Genomic DNA, 20294 nt, shown 5'->3' on the forward strand with positions numbered 1-20294 from the left:
GTAGATGGGGTGCACAAGAGTCATGTCTTTGAGTGTGATGTCCATCTCCACCCAACCAGTGATGCATGATCTGTCTTGGGTGCGGCTGGTGATGCTTACATCACAAGCTTCGGCCTGAAATGGTTCATTGAGGGAGAGCATGGCTCTACTCACCTCCTCAAACAAGACCGAGAACATCAGGCTGATCTCTGATCCCTTTTTACAATGGAAACTCAGTTAGAAACGTCCTCCTATAATAATCAGACAGTATAGACGACGTGCATGTCCATTTTGGTTTAGTTTACCTGAGAACCTTGGAAAGATGGTTTGTGATGTTTCTCCTGGGGAGGTCCCAAGGGGTACTTGGAGTTTCCCAGGTTTGTCTCCCCATCCGATCAGGTAGACTCTGATGGCTGTGGAGACTGGGTTCACACCTAGTCATGCTGACGGGAAGTTTGGGTCTGGTTTAACTGGAGGGTCGGCTTCCTGTTTCAAGGGTTGTGGTGGCGTGGTGGCCTGACGCACTGCTTCTGTCACCATCTTGCGTAAGGCCTCCTCTATCTCTTTCCCCAGAATCCCTTCTGCATGTCGGTTCCATCCTTTACCATCAGGTTTACCTTTAGGCCTCAAGTGGTGGTCAGGTCGTCTGTTCGATCGGAAGTGGTCCGGCAACTTTGACCGTGGTTGGTATTCAGTACCACCCCCCCGGTCCAGCTGACCAAACCTACATTGTTCCCTGAACCTGTTAATATCACGGGTTCCTGCTGAAGGCATTTCCTGATCTTCCAACACAAGGCTGTGCTATGAATCAGAAAAAGGCGGACCCAAGATTCAGCCAGACACAGTAATGAAAGTTTAAAAGGTTTATTCAGTCACAGGAAAACGTCACACAGGTAACACTCCTCACAGCTTCCAGGAATCACTGAGGCAGAAAGAGGGATTAGTGACTTGTAGTCTCTCCAGATTTTGCAGGGATCAGAAAAGCCACTAACCTGCTTTTGTCTTGAGTGGAACTTGAAACCCAGAGGGGAAACCTCAGTGGGCGGCAGGCAGTGATCTCCACAGCACAGGTAAGAAGTGACTCCAGGCTGAATAATCCGAGGGCTAGGCTGGCTCAATAATCCAAGGACAGAAACAGGATCAACAATCGGAACAAGAGGCATCAGACAAGGGGCAGGCAGAGGCATAAACCAGATGCAGGAAACAAGGTCGACAACCAAAATCCAAATAGTCCGACAGGGAGCAGGCAGAGGCATAAATCCAAAAGGCAAGGCAAGGTCAAGAACAATGATCAGACAGGAAGGAACACTGGATATCTACTCACACAATGGCTTTCAAAAATCTGGCACCGTCTGCTTATCAGAGTCAGTATATATCAGGGAAGACACAGGTGCTTGGCATTCCACAGATTGCACTACACCGCAGCAGCCACCAGGTGCATCTAATCTGCTGATTGCAGCCAGGGAGACAGGTTAGAGCAGACGTGCCAGAATCATAACAGGCTGTTCCTTTCCATCTGTATCTGTAAAACCCTAGCCTCGCCATCTGATCCCTTGGTCGGGCAAGCATGTGTTTCCCACGCCATCTTAGCATATTTCGGGATCTCTTGCATGCTCATGGTCTTTGTTCTGCAATACATAGTAATATCGTATCGCACACTTTCATGAAGGTTGTGGAGGAACAGGGATTTAAAAGCATGTTCCTCCTCAATGCCGGGAGTATTGCGTCCTTGGAAGTAAGCGGCTCTCAAGCGCCAGTAATACTCCCTGGGTCCTTCGCTTTTCTTTTGCTGGATAGTGAAAGCACCAAGTGTGGCGGAGGACCGGTCCATGTACACAGAATATTCTTCCCTTAAAGCTTCGCAGAGGGTTGAATAATGGTGTCGGACTGCAGGGGGCAGGCTCTCCATGAAAACAAGGACGCTCCTGGATGTTGTCTTCCAGATGAGCTTTAGTTTTTCCCATGCTGATGGACAGTACAAATCTAAAAGACAACGTTTAACTTCCCTAAGATAATCATCAATGTTTGATTCTGCATTATTAGGATCGAAATGCTCTATGTCTTTGGCCAGAGACTCAAGCTGGCGGGTGCGCAATCCACTCTCAGGGATTGTTGCCGGCCCATCTGAGTCATCATCTGAAAGTTCACTCCGGCTGCACTCAGGGTGTGTCAGTGCATCCCGCCTCATCCTTGGGGGAAGGAGTGGAGGCTGCTCAGGGTACACCGGTGGGCCCTGTCCTCCCCGGACTCGGATCCTGGGCAGCGGTTGAGGGCGGTAGGAACCACCAGAATCCCAGGGGCGGCTCTCCTGTCGCCTTGGCGGAGGTGAGGGATCGTAGAGGACCTTAGTGCGAGTCAAGTTTGAAGGCTGCTCGCCTCTAAACCTTGAACTATTTACTCCTGCTGGATCCACAGCCAGGTATTGTTCATGGCTGCTGATTACAGTGGGGTGGGGCACTGCACCACTAAACCTATTCTGACTATTTCCACCTGTTCTGGTCTCGGTGGATGTATGGGGAACCCCATGGGCCTGGAAAGGTAATCTCTAGAGAGCAGCTTCCACATCCTCCAGATCTGACCTGCAGGTTCTCTCAGGGTATCGCAGGTATGGCTCACCTTCAAAGGTTTCAACCTGTGTGCTGGTTTTCTGCAGCTGATGTAGCCGGGCTGGCCAGCTGGAAATTAACTTTATATTTACCACAAGCTATACCAACTTTCACCTTGCATCCACAAAAAGACATCTGAAAGAATATTTTATCCTCTGCAGCAGAACTGAGCAAATTCTAGTCAAGATATCCTCTAGATCTGCAAAACTCGAAAATCTCACAATAAAACTTCTAGGTTCAACGAATATCACAATTGTTTAATTCTGTGCAACAGTGATGTGATGTCTGTCTTTTTAAGGCCTGTCAGGGAATGCCAAACTGTTAGGATTATGATTATTGATTAACTAATATTTGTCAATAATTATAATTGAAAATCATAATTTGACAAAATTAATTTCTTAACCAAAAATCCTTATTTATGAATCTAAGCCAAAGATGTCCTCTGGTGTTGTAGTTGTAGCCTAAAGCCCTTGATAATTACAACCGTTAAATACTCAGTAATAATCGTTAACTATTACTAGATGTCACTGTTTAATCAACCGTTTCTGCCGAAACGTGGGGAACTTTGACCTTATTTTGACTGAAAAATCACTCTTGCACAAAATAAACACAAACGCCTTCTCTATATCTACATGAATATTTATTAAATCAACAGTCCTGATACAATTTGCTCTCCGATTCAATAATCTTCACCTAATCAAACATGCAAAGTTCTACATAAAAAGGGTAAAATATCTAACTAAACAAATAAAACAAAACAGCAGTGGGTGTGTATGGAATCAAACCAGCAGCTATGGCAAGCAAATGATAATGTGACGCGGAGCGGAGTTTCGGGAAGGCCACTCCCCAAAGTATAGCTCAGCGGGACACAGGCAGTCATAAACTTTCCCCAAGCAACGTTGTAGACCCAAGAAGACAAAGGGTAATAAACTGTTGGTGTCAAGCTAGTAACACAAGGTTGAAGACAAAGAAAATGGTTGATTTTCACCATAAAGTTATTATAGCAGTCCAGTTTCACAGCGCACCTGAGCTTGCTCTCAGGCGTTACAACACAGCAAAACACACACAGCTGGGGAGCACAGCGGCTTTCAGATGTCTACAGCAAATCAAAGTTTTAATACAAGGTTGCATACACATACAGTTTAGAACACATTAGACTATAAGTGGCGAATCTAATCGCGCTAAAACCTACTCTACCCTGCCCACGCTATTCCTAATAAAGAAATAAAAATAAAATAAAAAAGGATGGCTTTTACTTGTTGAAGTTTTCCTTCTGGGGCAGCAAGTGAGAGAAGGGGGGGGAGGGGGGGGGTTACTGCACATCCGCAGTTAAACTCCAAGAAGAGCGGTCAATCTCTGTCCTCTGGCCTCCTGGGCGAAAGGGGAAAATATGAGCTGACCGTCAGCAGTTGACTGAAACAAAACAAGGGTGGTAATCCGTCTCCTTGAAACTCGTTGGTTTTTTGGTTACGTGTTAAACTCACATCTTCGATCGGCAAAGTGAAAACTTACAAGCCTTCTTATTCCTGTAAGCTTCGCTTAGTTTTCTCGTTGGCCAACGAGAAGAATGAATGAAATCCAAGTGGGACCTCTTCTCCAGAATGCTGCTTCAGTTGCGTGGTAACCGCGTCTAGGTCCCAAGCTGAAAGCAATGGTGGGGAGTCTCATAGTCCGTTATATAGTTGCTGTGACATCGGAACTGGGACGGCCCCGTCTTATAAGCCGCATTGGCCGCAGGTATTTGTAGTAGCGGACTGTCCCGGGATACAAAATGGCCGAAACGCCGGAAGGCCTGGTGGCGTACAGCAATGTGCAAATGGTCCAATATTCAGCAAAACATGGTCCAACAATAGCCCCCTGTTCTCTAGGAGACGATAAATGGAAAGAAAAGTTTATATTATTTTTGGAAACTCAACAGGGAGTTAAATATGTCAATGTATTAATTTAATGCAGTAGGCAAGGAATGGTTTAATCACTCTTGAGGCAAAATGCCTAAAGTGTTCATGTGCTGTCCCTTAAGGACAATTAAAATAAGCAGCAAAACGATGACCTTTGGGGGGGTTGAGCAGTACTATAGTTTCGTATCTTGTAACAGGAACTTTCGGTTTGTACACGTTTTTCTAGCTAAGAAGTGAGTGGAGTTGCAGCGCGAGTTACAGTGGAAATGATCTTCTACAGGGCTACAAGGAGCTTATGCCTGTGAGTTTGATGTTGTTTCATGATGTTTTCCCTTTTGATCTAATGAGTGTATTATTATGAAAATTCGTCACAATATGATAATCTAATGTATGCTAACGGCGATCATTGCAAGTCATGGTCATTACTGCACGATGCATTTCTTTAATATGATTTTACAAGCAATTATTTGTACTTTATGTTTCAAATGCAGAAACTTATTGTGTTTTGTATTTGTTTATTTCTACAGTTTTACAGAGAAAACATAATATTCAAATGGACATTAAACGGAACCCAAAGTCACAAATCGGTGTCTTCATTTGAAGCTGTTCGCTATCTGCCAAGCTTTACTCAGAGGTTTGGGCAGGGCAGAATAGTTTATATTCTAATTGTGCTTAAGTCCTAATACACCGCTGTGTTCTAAAGTAAAACGTGTTACTTAAAACCCAAAATCCTTAATATAGCTTTAATTTCTGGGAGCATTTTAAATTATATTTTTTGGCAAAAATGAAGTAAAATGATCAAATGTTTTGCTAGTCTACAGAAAGAGAAGAAAAATAATTAGGTATTAACAAGCTAAAATGTACTGTTTCAAGGTTATTTCCTCTTCACCTTACCATTTAATATTAAAAAAAATCCCTATTGCGTGATGCCTAAGCATCACACTTAACAATGAACCTGTGGTTTGAAGTCAATGTTTTGCAGTCTGGCAAACTACTGAAACCAGAAAGAAAAATCTTGGTTACATCATTCCAAAAAGTGTGGCACTGTTTCTCTTTAGATCAGTTAATGCATTATTTGGCAAATTGTAACCACTTCTATGCATGTCATTTTTTCTGCAATTGGTTACTGGGTTTCTTGTAAATAGATTGTCTTCACCTAGGCATGTTCTAATTGTTACAGTACTTACAAATAACTGTAGACCCTCCTTGATCACCATGACTTTGGAGACTTTAGCATTTTAAGATGATTAATGACAGTTTTCTATTTTCTTCCACATCTTTCTGATTTTTAATTTCCATTTTAAAGCATTGGAGACCATTTTTGGTGAGCAGCCTATCAGGTTCTGCATTCCTTCATATGTTTTCCCTATCCAATCAAAGTATGTGGTATTTCATTTTTTTTATAATGTTGGAACTATTCTGGAACCTAGTAGATCACTTCTTGCCATGTCGGAGAACAACAAAGCCCTGATTAATCTGGCTGGTGATGTTTGGCATTTTGATCAAAACTGTACAAACGGACAAAATTGGACTAGAAAAAAATGTGACACAAAGAAATGATAACAGAAAATAGTATAACAGATAGCACCATTTTACTAGTCACTTATTATAGAAAGCTGTAAATTTGATGACATTGAATGAGAAATGTATGAACAGAAATCACATTTTGCTCTGCTGTGACCTTGTTGTTGAGAATGAAGTCTTGGAGGTATACTCACAGTTTAAGTCAAGGTAGAGCTTTGTGTTGACTCCCCGCTGATGACTGATACTTCACTGCTGGATATTTTATATTATGGACTGCAGTTATTCTCATTATGGGTGTGATTTTCTTGTTCTTTTTTCCCTCGAGTGTTAAGTATTCATACCGAGTCAAAAAGTAAACTCAAAGGGTCACTTTTAAGTTAGCAACTTGTTAGTTTTTAAGCTCACGTTACAAGATGATAAATATCAAGATAACTTTAACCTGTTTAAAATTGTTTTCCACTAATATTGAAAATTAATTATTATCACCCATTAGTTTATATTTCACGTCTATGTATCTGGTAGGAGCACATCCTAAAGTAGGCTGCTCAATGCATGTGTTCACACCCTATAAAAACACTAAACTACTAGTTTACACACACACATACTCAAACTCATAAATATTATGCTGCTTGACTTCCAGCTGTTTTATAATTTCTGTAAGACTTAGAGTGTTTTTGCATGCAGACAGAATCAGAGTCTGTGTTTATTATAATGTGCTGAAGCTCTGGGATCTCACAACCTCATATTTCATCTTAATGTATCTTCACTCACATGGCTTGCATTTCTTGTGGCATCTCGATGGAGCCAGAAAAACTTTAGAGGAGAGAAATAACAATGGCAAAGCAGGTGACTGGGTCCTCAAAGTCTGTCTCACCTTGACCTTATGTGGGGCTTCTATATCTCAGCAGATTAAGCAACTTAAATTAGACTGTGCCTCCACCAGCTGCAGTCAGACTTCCCTAGGGAGTAGAAGTGGAACAACTGGCTTTACACTGGGGCAGGGAGTGTGGCAACAGGTCTCGCTGGGCAGCCCATTATATGTCCTGCAATGCCGGATGGGTGGGCCCCAGTGTGCTCTCGGATCTATTGTTTCTGCTGTATGATTAGCTCCATAGAGGCCTCCATGGCTGCGTTTCTCCAAGAACTTCTGCCAATGAGCAGGCGAGGTATTGGACTAAGCAAGGATATATATATGCCACTAAAGTACAGTAATGAAAACCTTTAGCTTTACCCTAGAATTATAGCAATCCTGACTAATTCCAATTTATTTCTAAGAATTAAAAGACACAAAGATATCAGAACATTCTAAAAAAAATATTATTCATGACTTCCTACATTGAGCAGCCATATGTATATCAGGAACAGAGGCAGCAATCCTTGAAGAAGATGACCAACGTCACATTTTTAACTGTCTTTAGCTTCTTGTATTAGCAGTTAGCATGCTATCATTATAAAAACAGCAATTTCCATGTCTATGCATCAAAAATATAGTAAATCCCAATAGTTTCTGACTTTCAACCAATTCTTCAAACCTGATTGTGACATCATATCAACCTCCATGCTACCATCCAAGACCAATCGTTTTGTTAAACAATTATCCCAAAGAAAATCTGACGTTTTATGGAAGAGTGGCAAGAAGAAAACCCTAGTGCAGGAATGCATTAGAGGTTCCCCATTTTCAGTTTGCCACAAGCTATTTAGAGTATACAGCACAAATGTGAAAAAGTTGCTCTTGTCAGATGAGACCTAAATTGAACTTTTTAGCCTGCATGCACAACAAAATATGTGCAAAAAACTGTTTCAAAGTATTGAGTCAGGGGGGTTGAAAATAAATCCACACGACAAAATGTTTATACCACCTTCACTTCATAATTATGAGTTACATTGTTTTGGTTTATCACATAAAATCCCAACAAAATTGAAGTCTGTGGTTGTCTACTGATAAAAGTGAAAACACAAGAGCTATCAATACTTTTGTAAGGCAGTGTGTATATAGGAAAATTTGACTTATTTCAGTTTGGGTTAAAACCTCAGTTGTCGGTGCAACTTCATGGTTGTGGGCTTTGCTAAGACCTGGAAATGCCCTAAATTATTCGAGCGAGTGACTTACAGCATTCACTCCTCCTGGATGAGCAATGTAGCGACAGTGGACAGTTGCTTGCATTGACTTTGCAACAATCCCTCATACTGAGCATCCATGAAGCGACAATGGAAAGGAAAGCTTCCCTTCAACAGGAAGGAATCTCTAGCAGAACCAGGTTCAGTGTCAGCAGCCATCTGCCATGACCGACTGGGGGTTTGAGAGAACAGAGCAGAGACACAAAATAACCTCTTCTCTTTAAATCAAAAAGCATATGAATTAGCTTTAAAAAACATACTTGAGAACAACCAACAAACTACCCTACACAGTCAAAATATTCTGTGAGTATCACCACAGTAAATATCAACAACCTAAAAGCTACAACAAATATTATAGCTACACATGTCATATTGATCTTAGCTGTTTCCAAATTCGGATGGCTTTTTAAGTCACAGGAATTTTGACCCAGGGACTGGAATGAATGACAAATGTAAGATATTTTTATATACAGTTTTCCCTTCAACAGCTACCTTTCAGAATAACTGCTTTTAATGATACCTTTTGTGTCTTTTATTTTATTTTTATGACTGAATAAACTCCCTGCTGATTAGGTTAAGACATAAAATTAATCTAGGGCTACACAGTGATTTTGGTAGCACTGTTGCCTTGCAACAAGCAGGTCTGAGGTTCTGCATGGAGTTTGCAAGTTCTCCCCGTGCATGAGTGGGTTCTCTCCAGGTACTCTGGCTTCCTCCCACAGTCTAAAAATATGACTGTTAGGTTAATTTGTCCCTCTACATTGCCCTTAGGTGTGAATGATTGTGTGCATGGTTGTTTGTCCTGTGTGTGTCTGTGTTGCCTTGCAATGGACTGGCGACCTGTCCAGGGTGTACCCCGCCTCTCGCCCGTAGACTGCTGGAGATGGGCACCAGCTTCCCCGCGACCCACTATGGAAGAAGCGGTAGAAAATGACTGATGACATAAAATTAATCTTATAAAAATCTATGTCAAGACAGTATTAGGGTTACCAGGAAGAACAATGAAAAATATTCCTTTTGGTTTGTCTGCTTGTGTACAGTAAAATATGGATGGAACACATTCTTTTACTCCAATCAGTCCAGTCTAGTCTGGAGAAAACATGTGTTATGCATAGAATTGGCTGTTGTTTGTTCTCCTCAAGACAGTTTGTTTTGTACAACTGAAATAACTGTTAGATTAGCAAATCAGACTACACTATTCATAAAAATGTCTATTTAATTTTAAAACCCGTTTAAGTTATTGTAACCACAAGATGGCGGTGCAATTAGATATAAACATAATTTGATGGAATACAGTGTTCAGTCAGACTGATGAGGGATAGCTGTGTGTGTTCTTGCGTGCGTTTCAGGCTCATAACACAGATTTAAATTAAAATGATCTTTTAACAACAGTTATTATATGAAAAATCTGAAAAGCACCCCAAATCCAAACAAAATCTTTGTTTCTGGTTTCAAACCAGTTTAGTTTTTTCTACAGGTTTCAGATTGCTGCTACTGTTTTATCTTCAGAAGAGATTTTAGATTTTTCCAGCTGCATGAGAAATATGTGCACATTGTTTTATTGGCGAGCACAATAATTAATGTGCACAGCCTTTTTTGTGTGAAAACATCTAGAGTTTTTTTTTTTTTTTTTTTCTTGAAACATATTGGTGTTGAAAACATTTATTTCTAAAACTTTAACCGAATAAACACAGAGGAGAAAAAAGAACTGTCCTGTGAAATGTATTTCACAGCCACAAAAGAACCACAGACAATAGGAGTAGCATTAATTAATCTATTTAATTTTCTTATCCCCATATGAGTGGAGCAGCTGCTGACATCCAGCCACTGCATTTTTATTGATTATAGTGCAGAAACATTTCTGTATTCCCCTGGAACCAAAGGCAATTACTCTGTGTAAACCACATCCAGCTGTATGCCTTTCACTTGTAAATAGTATCACCCAAAATGCTGTCGAGCTTTAGGGCCCATGGCTCATATTTCCCTAAAGATTCCTGCTCAGTTTTTCCTCCATTCCACACTTAGGAAACATCCCTGAAGAAAGTAACTGGTGCAAACTAATAGGGGAAACAATAATATGGATTACCTACATGAGAAAGTATCAATGCAAAGCAAAATAATTATATTCTGTTTATTTTCAGCATATTATTGACTGGATGCCTTGGAGTTTGAAATGATTTTTAGGAAGCTCATCATTTTGTAATGATTCATGTTTCTGCCATGTCATCCCAGGGCTTTATTTATGTTTTCATGTCACCTCCTTATTCCTACCAAGACTGTTTGCTCTAATCAGCCTTATTTAGTCCACCTAAACTATGCATAATTGTCTCCGAAGCCGTGTCCAAATTCCTCCAAAGACCAGGAAACCGCCAAGGCTGGAAGTGAGTGAAAGTAACTAACAGTGGGGTCCTTCTTCTACAAGATAGTTGTTTTTCCAAATATGCAAAGATTCAAGCCCTAAGCAAGGGTGCAACCACTGTGTAACTAGTAGATTCCTGTTTTCAACAGAATGTTGCACAATAACCACACTTAGCATGAATAATGCTACTGCTGTGAAGATGTCCAGAATACAGCACAAACTCTATAATGATGCTCCTTGTATAGTTTCTGTAAACTTCAGAAAGGCGTATTGTTAACTCTGAGGTTCTTCGCAAATATAAATTTTTTTTCATCTGCACTCATCTGACAAGAGCATACCCAGTACACTTTAACAAGCCCCATATAAATTTGTGAGGTGAGAAGATATAAATATTTTTTGCCTTGGAATGCTGCCCAAACAACTGGTTGACATGGAAATAGCATTTAATTGCTGCTATGGTAGGTAACCCCATAATGCCCCTGTGATGATCCCCATAAGGCCACCCTTGCAGTACCCCATCAGTGAGCTTTGGTGATTTGTCATTCTTAACATCCTATTCACTTTTCAAGATGAATTTACACTTTAGCCTAGAAGCCAGTGGTTACAAGACATGAAACTTGAAGCCATGTATACTAATTAAAATTTCACGAAACAACAAAGTAAAACATAAAATTTGGGCTGGTAGAGTTGCTAATAGGTGCTAATGTTTGCTTAATGTGGAATTTATGAACACTGATAAGATTCATTCAAAATGTGTTGTTTTTTTAGTGCAAGACTATGCTTCTGGATAATATTAAAATTTTTTGGAGGACCACTAATGGTAGAAGGCACTTTAACTTTATCTCTGAAAGTAGGGTGCAGCCAGAAAGCTAGTTTATTATGTGATATGTCAGTTTGGTGAGTTTACAATAGTTACATATATATCCAGTGATGTTAATGTTAATTTCATTCCACAAATTCAGAGAGTTAAGGTTTCTATTACACATTGAAATGTGATCGACTTCAGATAACATTTTATAAAAATTTAAATTAAAGTAAGAAGTGTGACAATCAACCCTATTCTCCCCAAATCAAAAATTAAGTACTTTTAACACATTAATTTTGAGAGCATACTGTGTTATTTTGATAGTTAAAAACTTTGAAGCGCCTCGTTAGGGTTATGTTTTCTGATTTAAAACAGAAGAGCACCCACCTACACTTCAGTTTGCATTGATTGCCTGTGTTTAAACATTATCAGTGCATTTGGTCATTTGACAAATTTCTCAAAACTGCTAGATAATAAATCATAAAATGTGCAGTAATTAAAATGTAAAGCAGATCTACACCAATCCAAAACATAAAAGCAGTTACATGATAACAATTCTAGACAGATAAGATTTTGTAGTATCTTCCACCTTTAAGATGTTTTTTTACAATCAACATGATATACAGAATAGGAAAAACATTCAATTAAAATGAGAGAAGTGCACCAATTGGATATGAAGTCCTGTGGCGCGAACATAACCTTGCAACATTATTGATCCCTCCCTGTGAAGCTATACAGATGGTTCCTTCTGACAAAGCTCTGAAAACTGCTCTAATTATTCAGTCTACATTTAACCTTAGTCCAAAATTCAACAGCAGGGGGATTGATTAAAAACTTCTCAGATGAATACATGGTGCAGGGGGTGTTTATGTTGAACTGTTGGCACTGATTAACCAATAACGAACCAGAAATCAAATGATATATACAGACTGTTTTTGCTTTAGCAGATAAGGAGGACGAGGGGATCGTTATCTTTTGGTAGTCTGACTTTGCTGCATTTACCGGGGTCACCAATAGTCACTCAGGTTTGTTTTTATTTAACTTCCAGCAATTAGAGTGAACATTTTGCCAGGGCGCTGTTTTTAATGGGAAACACGATGAATACACAGAACAGATGTTCAATCAATGTGGGTTGAAGGCTCAAGAGACAGAGGGAACAAAACCAGAGGAAAATGTTAGAAGATAAAAAAAAAAAAAGAATAATGGTGACCTAAAATAATCAATGTTCTAAAGATCAGTTTTAAGGTCTCATGACATCTTTTAATGAACCTAGTTAAAGAAGACTTGAGCCTTTTTTTATGGCTCTGTTGTGCCATCTTGTGGCTGAAACAAAAACATCACTTCCCCAAATCATTGTTTAACTTCGAGTTTTGGATTTTAAAACTCTGCAAAGAAAAATGAGCTCTTTTTAAATATATTTAATAATCAATGAAACATTTTTAAAGTCAAGACCAACACTTTATTAAAAATATTTCTTCTTAATCCTTCTTATTTCACTGTTAAAGGCAGAAAAATAAGGAAAAAGTACCAGTGTATGTGACTCTTTCAGATATTTTATTTTTATTGCTGAAACTTTTTTTTTTTAAATCAGCAAATTATTTTAGTAGCAAAATTTATATTTTAGTAGACTAAAATGCATTTTTTCAACCATATGTACATTTTAAAAATAGCTTTGTTAATTTTCCTTGAGCAGCACGGTGTTGCAGTCTTGTAAATTGTTTGATTTTGAAGTCTACAAACTCTAATGAATTTAGGAGAAAAACTGATTATTCTTCTTAGTGTGTCTCAAAATCTATCTTCAAAAAAGAAAAAATTAGATCATCCTTTGAATGGAATCATCATCAAACAACTCATTTTTGCTTATTCTGTTTGAGTACCCATGACAAGCAAATAAGAGCTTGGAAAAACCTGGTCTTAGAGGAAAAGGTTAGGTGGGCAAAATTATATTTTACAACCATGTCATTATGTTAAATTCTTCTTTTTATTTTGTACAAAGGCATGTGAAAGTCATTCTTTCGAGCTCCCTCTAAATAAAACTTTTAATGTGAAAATAAGCAGAAAATAAGGTATTTCAAGGTGTCAGCATGGTTCTTTATTTCTCTAACATATGGTCTGTTGTAACTCACAATAGAGCCCTTTCAGCATGAATTAGATATATCTCATCAACTGAATAAACTTTTTTTTATATTCAATTTGCCTTTTCTCAGGTTCATCCTTTAGAACAGACCCTTTCAATAAATTCAAATATTATTGGGAAGTTAATTTATTTCAGTAACATAAGTCACTTAAAAAACATTATATAAATTATTAACTTAGAGACTGATGTTTTCAAGCCTTTATTTATGTTAATTATGAAGATGTTTCGCTTACAGCTAATGGAAAAACAACATTCAAGATTAGAATATAACATCAGATCAATAAAAAAGAAAGTTTAACAGTTTTACAGTTTATAGGCAATGCTACTAAATATTAACAAAATTATGTAAACTTTCAACTTTAAAGAAAGCAATAAAACGAATTCTTAAAAAAATGTATCTCATTATTCTTCATTCATTATTTTGTCTGGAAATATTTTTGATGTTAACTGATCTAAAACTGGACAGTATAGTTTGATTTTTTGTCAGAAAAAATCAAAACGGTTGTGTCTTTTAATACAGTATATCTAACCACCTGGTTTAACTGTGTACTTTCAGTTTTCCATTCCCTTGCAGTTAGCTGTTGTTTTCCTGCTGTTCTATTAGAAGTGTGAATTTTCACTATGCCCATTTTCCTTCCGGGTACCTAGCAAAGACAAGTCAAAATCAGCCAAAAGACTAAGTTGTATAATAGAATATTTATACCAGTATAATTGTCTTTGCAGCAGATACAAACAATAGACACTGAAATGTGTCATTCAGGTGACAAGGATGACAGTAAACCTACAAAAGAATTGCTGTGGTTATTTCATTTTCCAGTATGTGTGCAGGTGGATGTGTCTCACCAACGCCATATAATCCTATACACATATCCAGGCACCTGATGGCAGTATAAACACAGTACAAAACAAGTAAATAGCTGCTTGATAACTCATTTATGCTACTTTTATTTGGGAAAATAAGTTTATTACAATACTAAAAATGGGACATTTCAAGCTATGGATTACACATAGCTGATTAGGGTTATTCTAATATTCTTGCAATATAAACGTTTGTAGATTTTTTTACAACTTCTTGTCAATAAATATCAGGGTTGTGAAGTTATAGGTTAAAGATGCATCTTGTCAAATAAATTAATTTATATTTGATGGACATTTTTACACGAATGCAATATTATCTTAAGATACGTATTTTCAATCACATTTGCCACTACATGTGTAACATGCCATTTTTAATGCACACAGCACACGATCTTAGTATTTATGTTAAATGGTTTAATTAAGAAAAAAAAATGACTTTCTCATTATGATCACTTTGGTCTGTTAGATGATAGTGTTATTCATAATCACACTAAAAGATTATTTTCTACACTGCCACTTAAATTTAATTAAGCTCGTGGTTATCTTATAATAGGCCAACAATAAAGTATTAGAAAGCTAATGATTTTTAAATGCAAAATCAATGGGAACAAATATAAATGGACTTACAAGTAGGAAATTCTTGTCTAAAGCCTAACAATTTTTATTTACAAGGTTTGTAGCTTTTTTATGTATATATCACCTTTTAGTGCATGCTGGCCTAAAGATACATCTTTGTTTTAAATTCTGAAAAAATAATCCTAAAAAAGTGAGAAAACATGTTGTGTAATCACTGTTCTTGGAAAAGTGACTGCACTAATGTCCACATCACACTGAGATTCTCAGCAGGTGTTGTTTAAACCTGATGCTCTAATCCTGCATGTTCATGGAATTAGCTAGTTAGCAATTTCCAACGTCATTTGTAAGAAGCACACAGGAATTATACTGGCTAATAAAAGAAATTGAAAAAGTGGCTTCATCATGCATATACAGTCACATCTGACCCACAATTTATAATTGTGATATGCCAATCAAGGTTATGTTACATAATAAATAATAGGTGCTGCCATTACCTGGAATGAGTTGGCATTTAGTATGTGTCACAAAGGCTAACTAATAAACACTCGGCGATGACATGCTGGTGGTTTTGAATGGTGTTGTAATTGGAAACTACAGGGTATGGATAGTGAAGAGTTTGCTTTCAACCCTCATAGGATTTCAAAACTAGCTGGAAATGTATTTTTATACACAGCAAATTCAGTATGCATGTTGTAAGTCTTTTAGTTTTTCCTTTTTGTTTGCATTATGATTGCTCACTGAAAACAAATAAAAACTAAAAACAACAAAAGAACAAAAGAACATACACCCATTTACTGAACATACATACAGTACAGACCAAAGGTTTGGACACACCTTCTCATTCAAAGAGTTTTCTTTATTTTCATGACTATGAATATTGTAGCTTCACACTGAAGGCATCAAAACTATGAATTAACACATGTGGAATTATATACTGAACAAAAAAGTGTGAAACAACTGAAAATATGTCTTATATTCTAGGTTCTTCAAAGTAGCCACCTTTTGCTTTGATTACTGCTCCGCACACTCTTGGCATTCTGTTGATGAGCTTCAAGAGGTAGTCACCTGAAATGGTTTTCCAACAGTCTTGAAGGAGTTCCCAGAGATGCTTAGCACTTGTTGGCCCTTTTGCCTTCACTCTGCGGTCCAGCTCACCCAAACCATCCCAATTGGGTTCAGGTCCGGTGACTGTGGAGGCCAGGTCATCTGGCGCAGCACCCCGTCACTCTCCTTCTTGGTCAAATAGCCCTTACACAGCCTGGAGGTGTGTTTGGGGTCATTGTCCTGTTGAAAAATAAATGATGGTCCAAATAAACGCAAACTGGATGGAATAGCATGCCGCTGCAAGATGCTGTGGTAGCCATGCTGATTCAGTATGCCTTCAATTTTGAAAAAATCCCCAACAGTGTCACCAGCAAAGCACCCCCACACCATCATACCTCCTCCTCCATGCTTCATGGTGGGAACCAGGCATGTAGAGTCCATCCGTTCACCTCTTCTGCACCGCACAAAGACACGGTGGTTGGAACCAAAGAGCTCAAACTTGGACTCATCAGACCAAAGCACAGATTTCCACTGGTTTAATGTCGATTCCTCTTTAGCCCAAACAAGTCTCTTCTGCTTGTTGCCTGTCCTCAGCAGTGGTTTCCTAGCAGCTATTTTACCATGAAGGCCTGATTCACCCTGTCTCCTCTTAACAGTTGTTCTAGAGATGTCTGCTGCTAGAACTCTGTGTGGCATTGACCTGTTCTCTAATCTGAGCTGCTGTTAACTTGCGATTTCTGAGGCTGGTGACTCGGATGAACTTATCGTCCGCAGCAGAAGTAACTCTTGGTCTTCTTTTCCTGGGGCGGTCCTCATGTGAGCCAGTTTCTTTTTAGCGCTTGATGGTTTTTGCGACTGCACTTGGGGACACTTTCAAAGTTTTCGGCTGTGTACTGTATCCACTTCCTGCACAACACAACTGATGGTCCCAACCCCATTTATAAGGCTTGAAATCCTGCTTATTAACCCTCCTGTTGTCCTCGGGTCAAAATGACCACTGTGTTAAAACCCCCCCAAAAATCCACTAAATGCTATTTTTTTTACTTGAAATTTTATGACTTTTCCTAGATTGGCCCCAACAATAGAAAAAGTGAAATGTTGCTTTTATTCACATTTCCATATAAGCTGTACAAAAAAAGGTACAAAGGTGGTCTTCGGGTCAAAATGACCCGTGAGACAAATAGAGTTTAAATCAAGGTCACAGAGTTATTAACAAACCACAGAATGTTACAATGTTTTAGATGTGTCTCAGATCAATCAGTAGCAGAAGTAAACAAGGCAAATCAGGTGGTGTTCTCGCAGGCTTCAGAAGACCACCTGTTTATTTCCAGAGGTTATAAAGGTGCTGCAGATAACAGGACTCCCAATTCTGTCTGTGCTGAAGCCATGAGTGTGCGTTATACTGCTGAAGATGCTGTAGAGCTGATTTTCTCAGATGTCCAGCAAGACAACTCTGTCTTATACAATACAACCCAGAGCATGATGAATCATCTTCAGAAGAAGAAGAAAACCCTGAAGCTGAAAGAGAGACTTTCCTTTCAAAAAATGGCAAAATAACATGGTCATCAGCAGCATATGACCAACATGGCAGGCATGCAGAACAAAACATCATAAAGATGGCCCCAGGACCCACAAGGTATGCCGTTTCTCATGTCTCTACATTCTACCTGTTTATCACACCAGCAATACAAAAAATAATCCTGGGGATGACAAATCTGGAGGGTTTTCGCAAATATGGAGACAGCTAGAAAAAGATGGATGAGATTGACCTACAGGCCTACTTAGGGCTGCTAATCTTAGCAGGTGTATACAGGTCCCGAGGTGAGGCTGCAGCTAGTCTATGAGATGCTGAGAGTGGAATGCCAATTTTCCGAGCCACAATGCCACTCAGTCTTTCACACGTACTCAAGACTGCTACAATTTGATGACCATGAGTCAAGACCAGCAAGACGTGTGACAGACAAACTTGCAGCCATATGAGAGGTATGGGACAAGTGGGTGGAGCGGCTGCCCTACCTCTACAGTCCAGGGCCTGACGTAACAGTGGATGAACAACTGGTTCCATTTAGAGGTAATCTGTTTTCATATTTGTAATAAAAGGGATTTTCACTATTGATTTCTTTGACTGTTTTCTGTGGCACTGATACTAATCACTGATGCTAATGTCTTTTGTCCAAAGGTCGTTGTCCTTTCTGGCAGTATATGCCCAGCAAGCCAGCAAAATATGGGATCAAGTCATGGGTGGCTTGCGATGCCAAATCAGGCTATGCTTGGAAAATGCAAGTCTATACTGGGAAGCCGACCAGTGGATGCCCAGAGAAGAACCAGGGGATGCGAGTTGTGCTTGATGTGACAGAGGGACTGAGGGGTCACAATGTGACATGTGACAATTTCTTCACCTCTTATGAACTCGGACAGCAGCTCCTGAAGAGGAAGATCACCATGGTTGGTACAGTTTGAAAGAATAAGCCTGAGCTCCCACCTGCACTGCTTGCGTCAAAGGAGAGAGAGGTCTTCTCCTCAAAGTTTGCCTTCACGCCCAACACCACTCTAGTTTCCTACCTACCAAAGAAAAACAAGAATGTAGTTCTTCTGAGCACACTGCACACAGACGGTGACATTAGCAATCGTGAGGACAGGAAGCCAATCATCATCCTAGACTACAACCGCAACAAAGGAGGTGTGGACAACCTGGATAAGGTGATTGGAACATATAGCTGCAGAAGAATGACTGCCCGCTGGCCCCTGGTCATCTTCCACAACATCATTGATGTTTCCTCCTACAATGCCTTTTTGATTTGGAGAGAGATCAACCCAATCTGGATGTCTCATAAGCAGAACAAGAGGAGGTTGTTCCTGGAGCAGCTAGGAAAGGCACTTGTAACTCCACTCATTGAAAGAAGGAAGCATGTCCCCCGCACAGAACCCTCAGCAGCAGTTGTGAAAGCTATTCAGAGTGCAGGAGCTCCTGATCAACCTGAGGATCTATCTACCACAGCCACTTCCCCAGCTCGGGCAAGTAAGAGGAATAGATGTCAGTTCCGCCCTCAAAAGAAGGACTGTAAAACACATACTGTGTGCTGCAGGTGTAAGAAATATATCTGCAAGGGCTGTGCACTTGTATACTACCCTACATGTGCTAATTAGTTGAATGGGTTATGCTATTTTTCATATTTTTGTATTGTACTTAAATTGTTCACTGGAGAAAAAAAATTAAACTGAGTCATTGGGATGAATAAAAATGTATTCACAACTCCTTTTTGCACATTTTTTTCTTTTCTTAAGCTATAGAAATTCAAGTGAAGAGGGAAAACTCAAGTATTCACACATTTTGAGCTCAATGACAATATGCAAGATTAAATTTGGTGTTTAAAATTCAATTAAGCTGCTTATATTGGGGGTTTAGTTAAGACGGGTCATTTTGACCTGGAGGACAAAGGGTGTTTACAGAAAATGAGGACAACAGGAGGGTTAAACCTGACAGGGCACACCTGTGAAGTGAAAACCATTTCAGGTGACTAACTCTTGAAGCTCATCAACAGAATGCCAAGAGTGTGCAGAGCAGTAATCAAAGGAAAAGGTGGTAGCTACTTTGAAGAACCTAGAATATAAGACATATTTTCAGTTGTTTCACACTTTTTTGTTCAGTATATAATTCCACATGTGTTAATTGATAGTTTTGATGCCTTCAGTGTGAAGCTACAATATTCATAGTCATGAAAATAAAGATAACTCTTTGAATGAGAAGGTGTGTCCAAACTTTTGGTCTGTATTGTATTTGAGACTGAGTTTATCTTTGACCAGAAATTCTGTTAATCTTAATGCTGTAATGTGTTTGGTGCTTAGGAACATTCTAAGCTAATTTATACAGAACAAAGTGTACAGTTAATGTATGTTTGTTAACGTGCATTCTGGTCCTTGTAAGATGACAGATGTTGAACACACCTACTGTTTACCTGAAGATATGGTATTGAAAATGCAGGTATGTCAGTAAAAAGATGAAAAGCAAATAAGATAAGCAAATAAGTTCCATACATTTACTATGAGCTATACTATAGCAATTTCAGTTGATATCTCCAGCTGTATTTATAGGTAAAAGTCTAAGAACATTCATAAAAAGCCCCACTATGTTCCTTTTATGCCTTTATTCATATCCTTGACAGCTAAACATTTGATAAATCCTGATACATACTGGGAGAACAGGGGGACAACAGACTTCAGATTGTAATGCTATGAAATACATTCTGATGCCACCTCTGTTTCTTTATTGGAGTGCAAAATAATGGTCAAAATATTTGAAACACTGCTATGTTCAGCAAGAGATGGAAAACATGTCTCTTTGAAGGGAGCCGGTGGATTCAAAATGCTGCAGCAAGAGTTCTGATGAAAA

The 20294-nt window shown here is 39.0% G+C and overlaps 1 pseudogene; it reads left to right on the top strand.

The window, feature by feature from the left end:
• Positions 1-17068: 17068 nt before the first annotated feature.
• LOC124873900 lies at positions 17069-19761 on the top strand (annotated as a pseudogene).
• Positions 19762-20294: the final 533 nt, after the last annotated feature.

Source organism: Girardinichthys multiradiatus, chromosome 9 (genome assembly GCF_021462225.1).
Source record: "Girardinichthys multiradiatus isolate DD_20200921_A chromosome 9, DD_fGirMul_XY1, whole genome shotgun sequence".
In the NCBI taxonomy this organism is placed as follows: Eukaryota; Metazoa; Chordata; class Actinopteri; order Cyprinodontiformes; family Goodeidae; genus Girardinichthys; species Girardinichthys multiradiatus.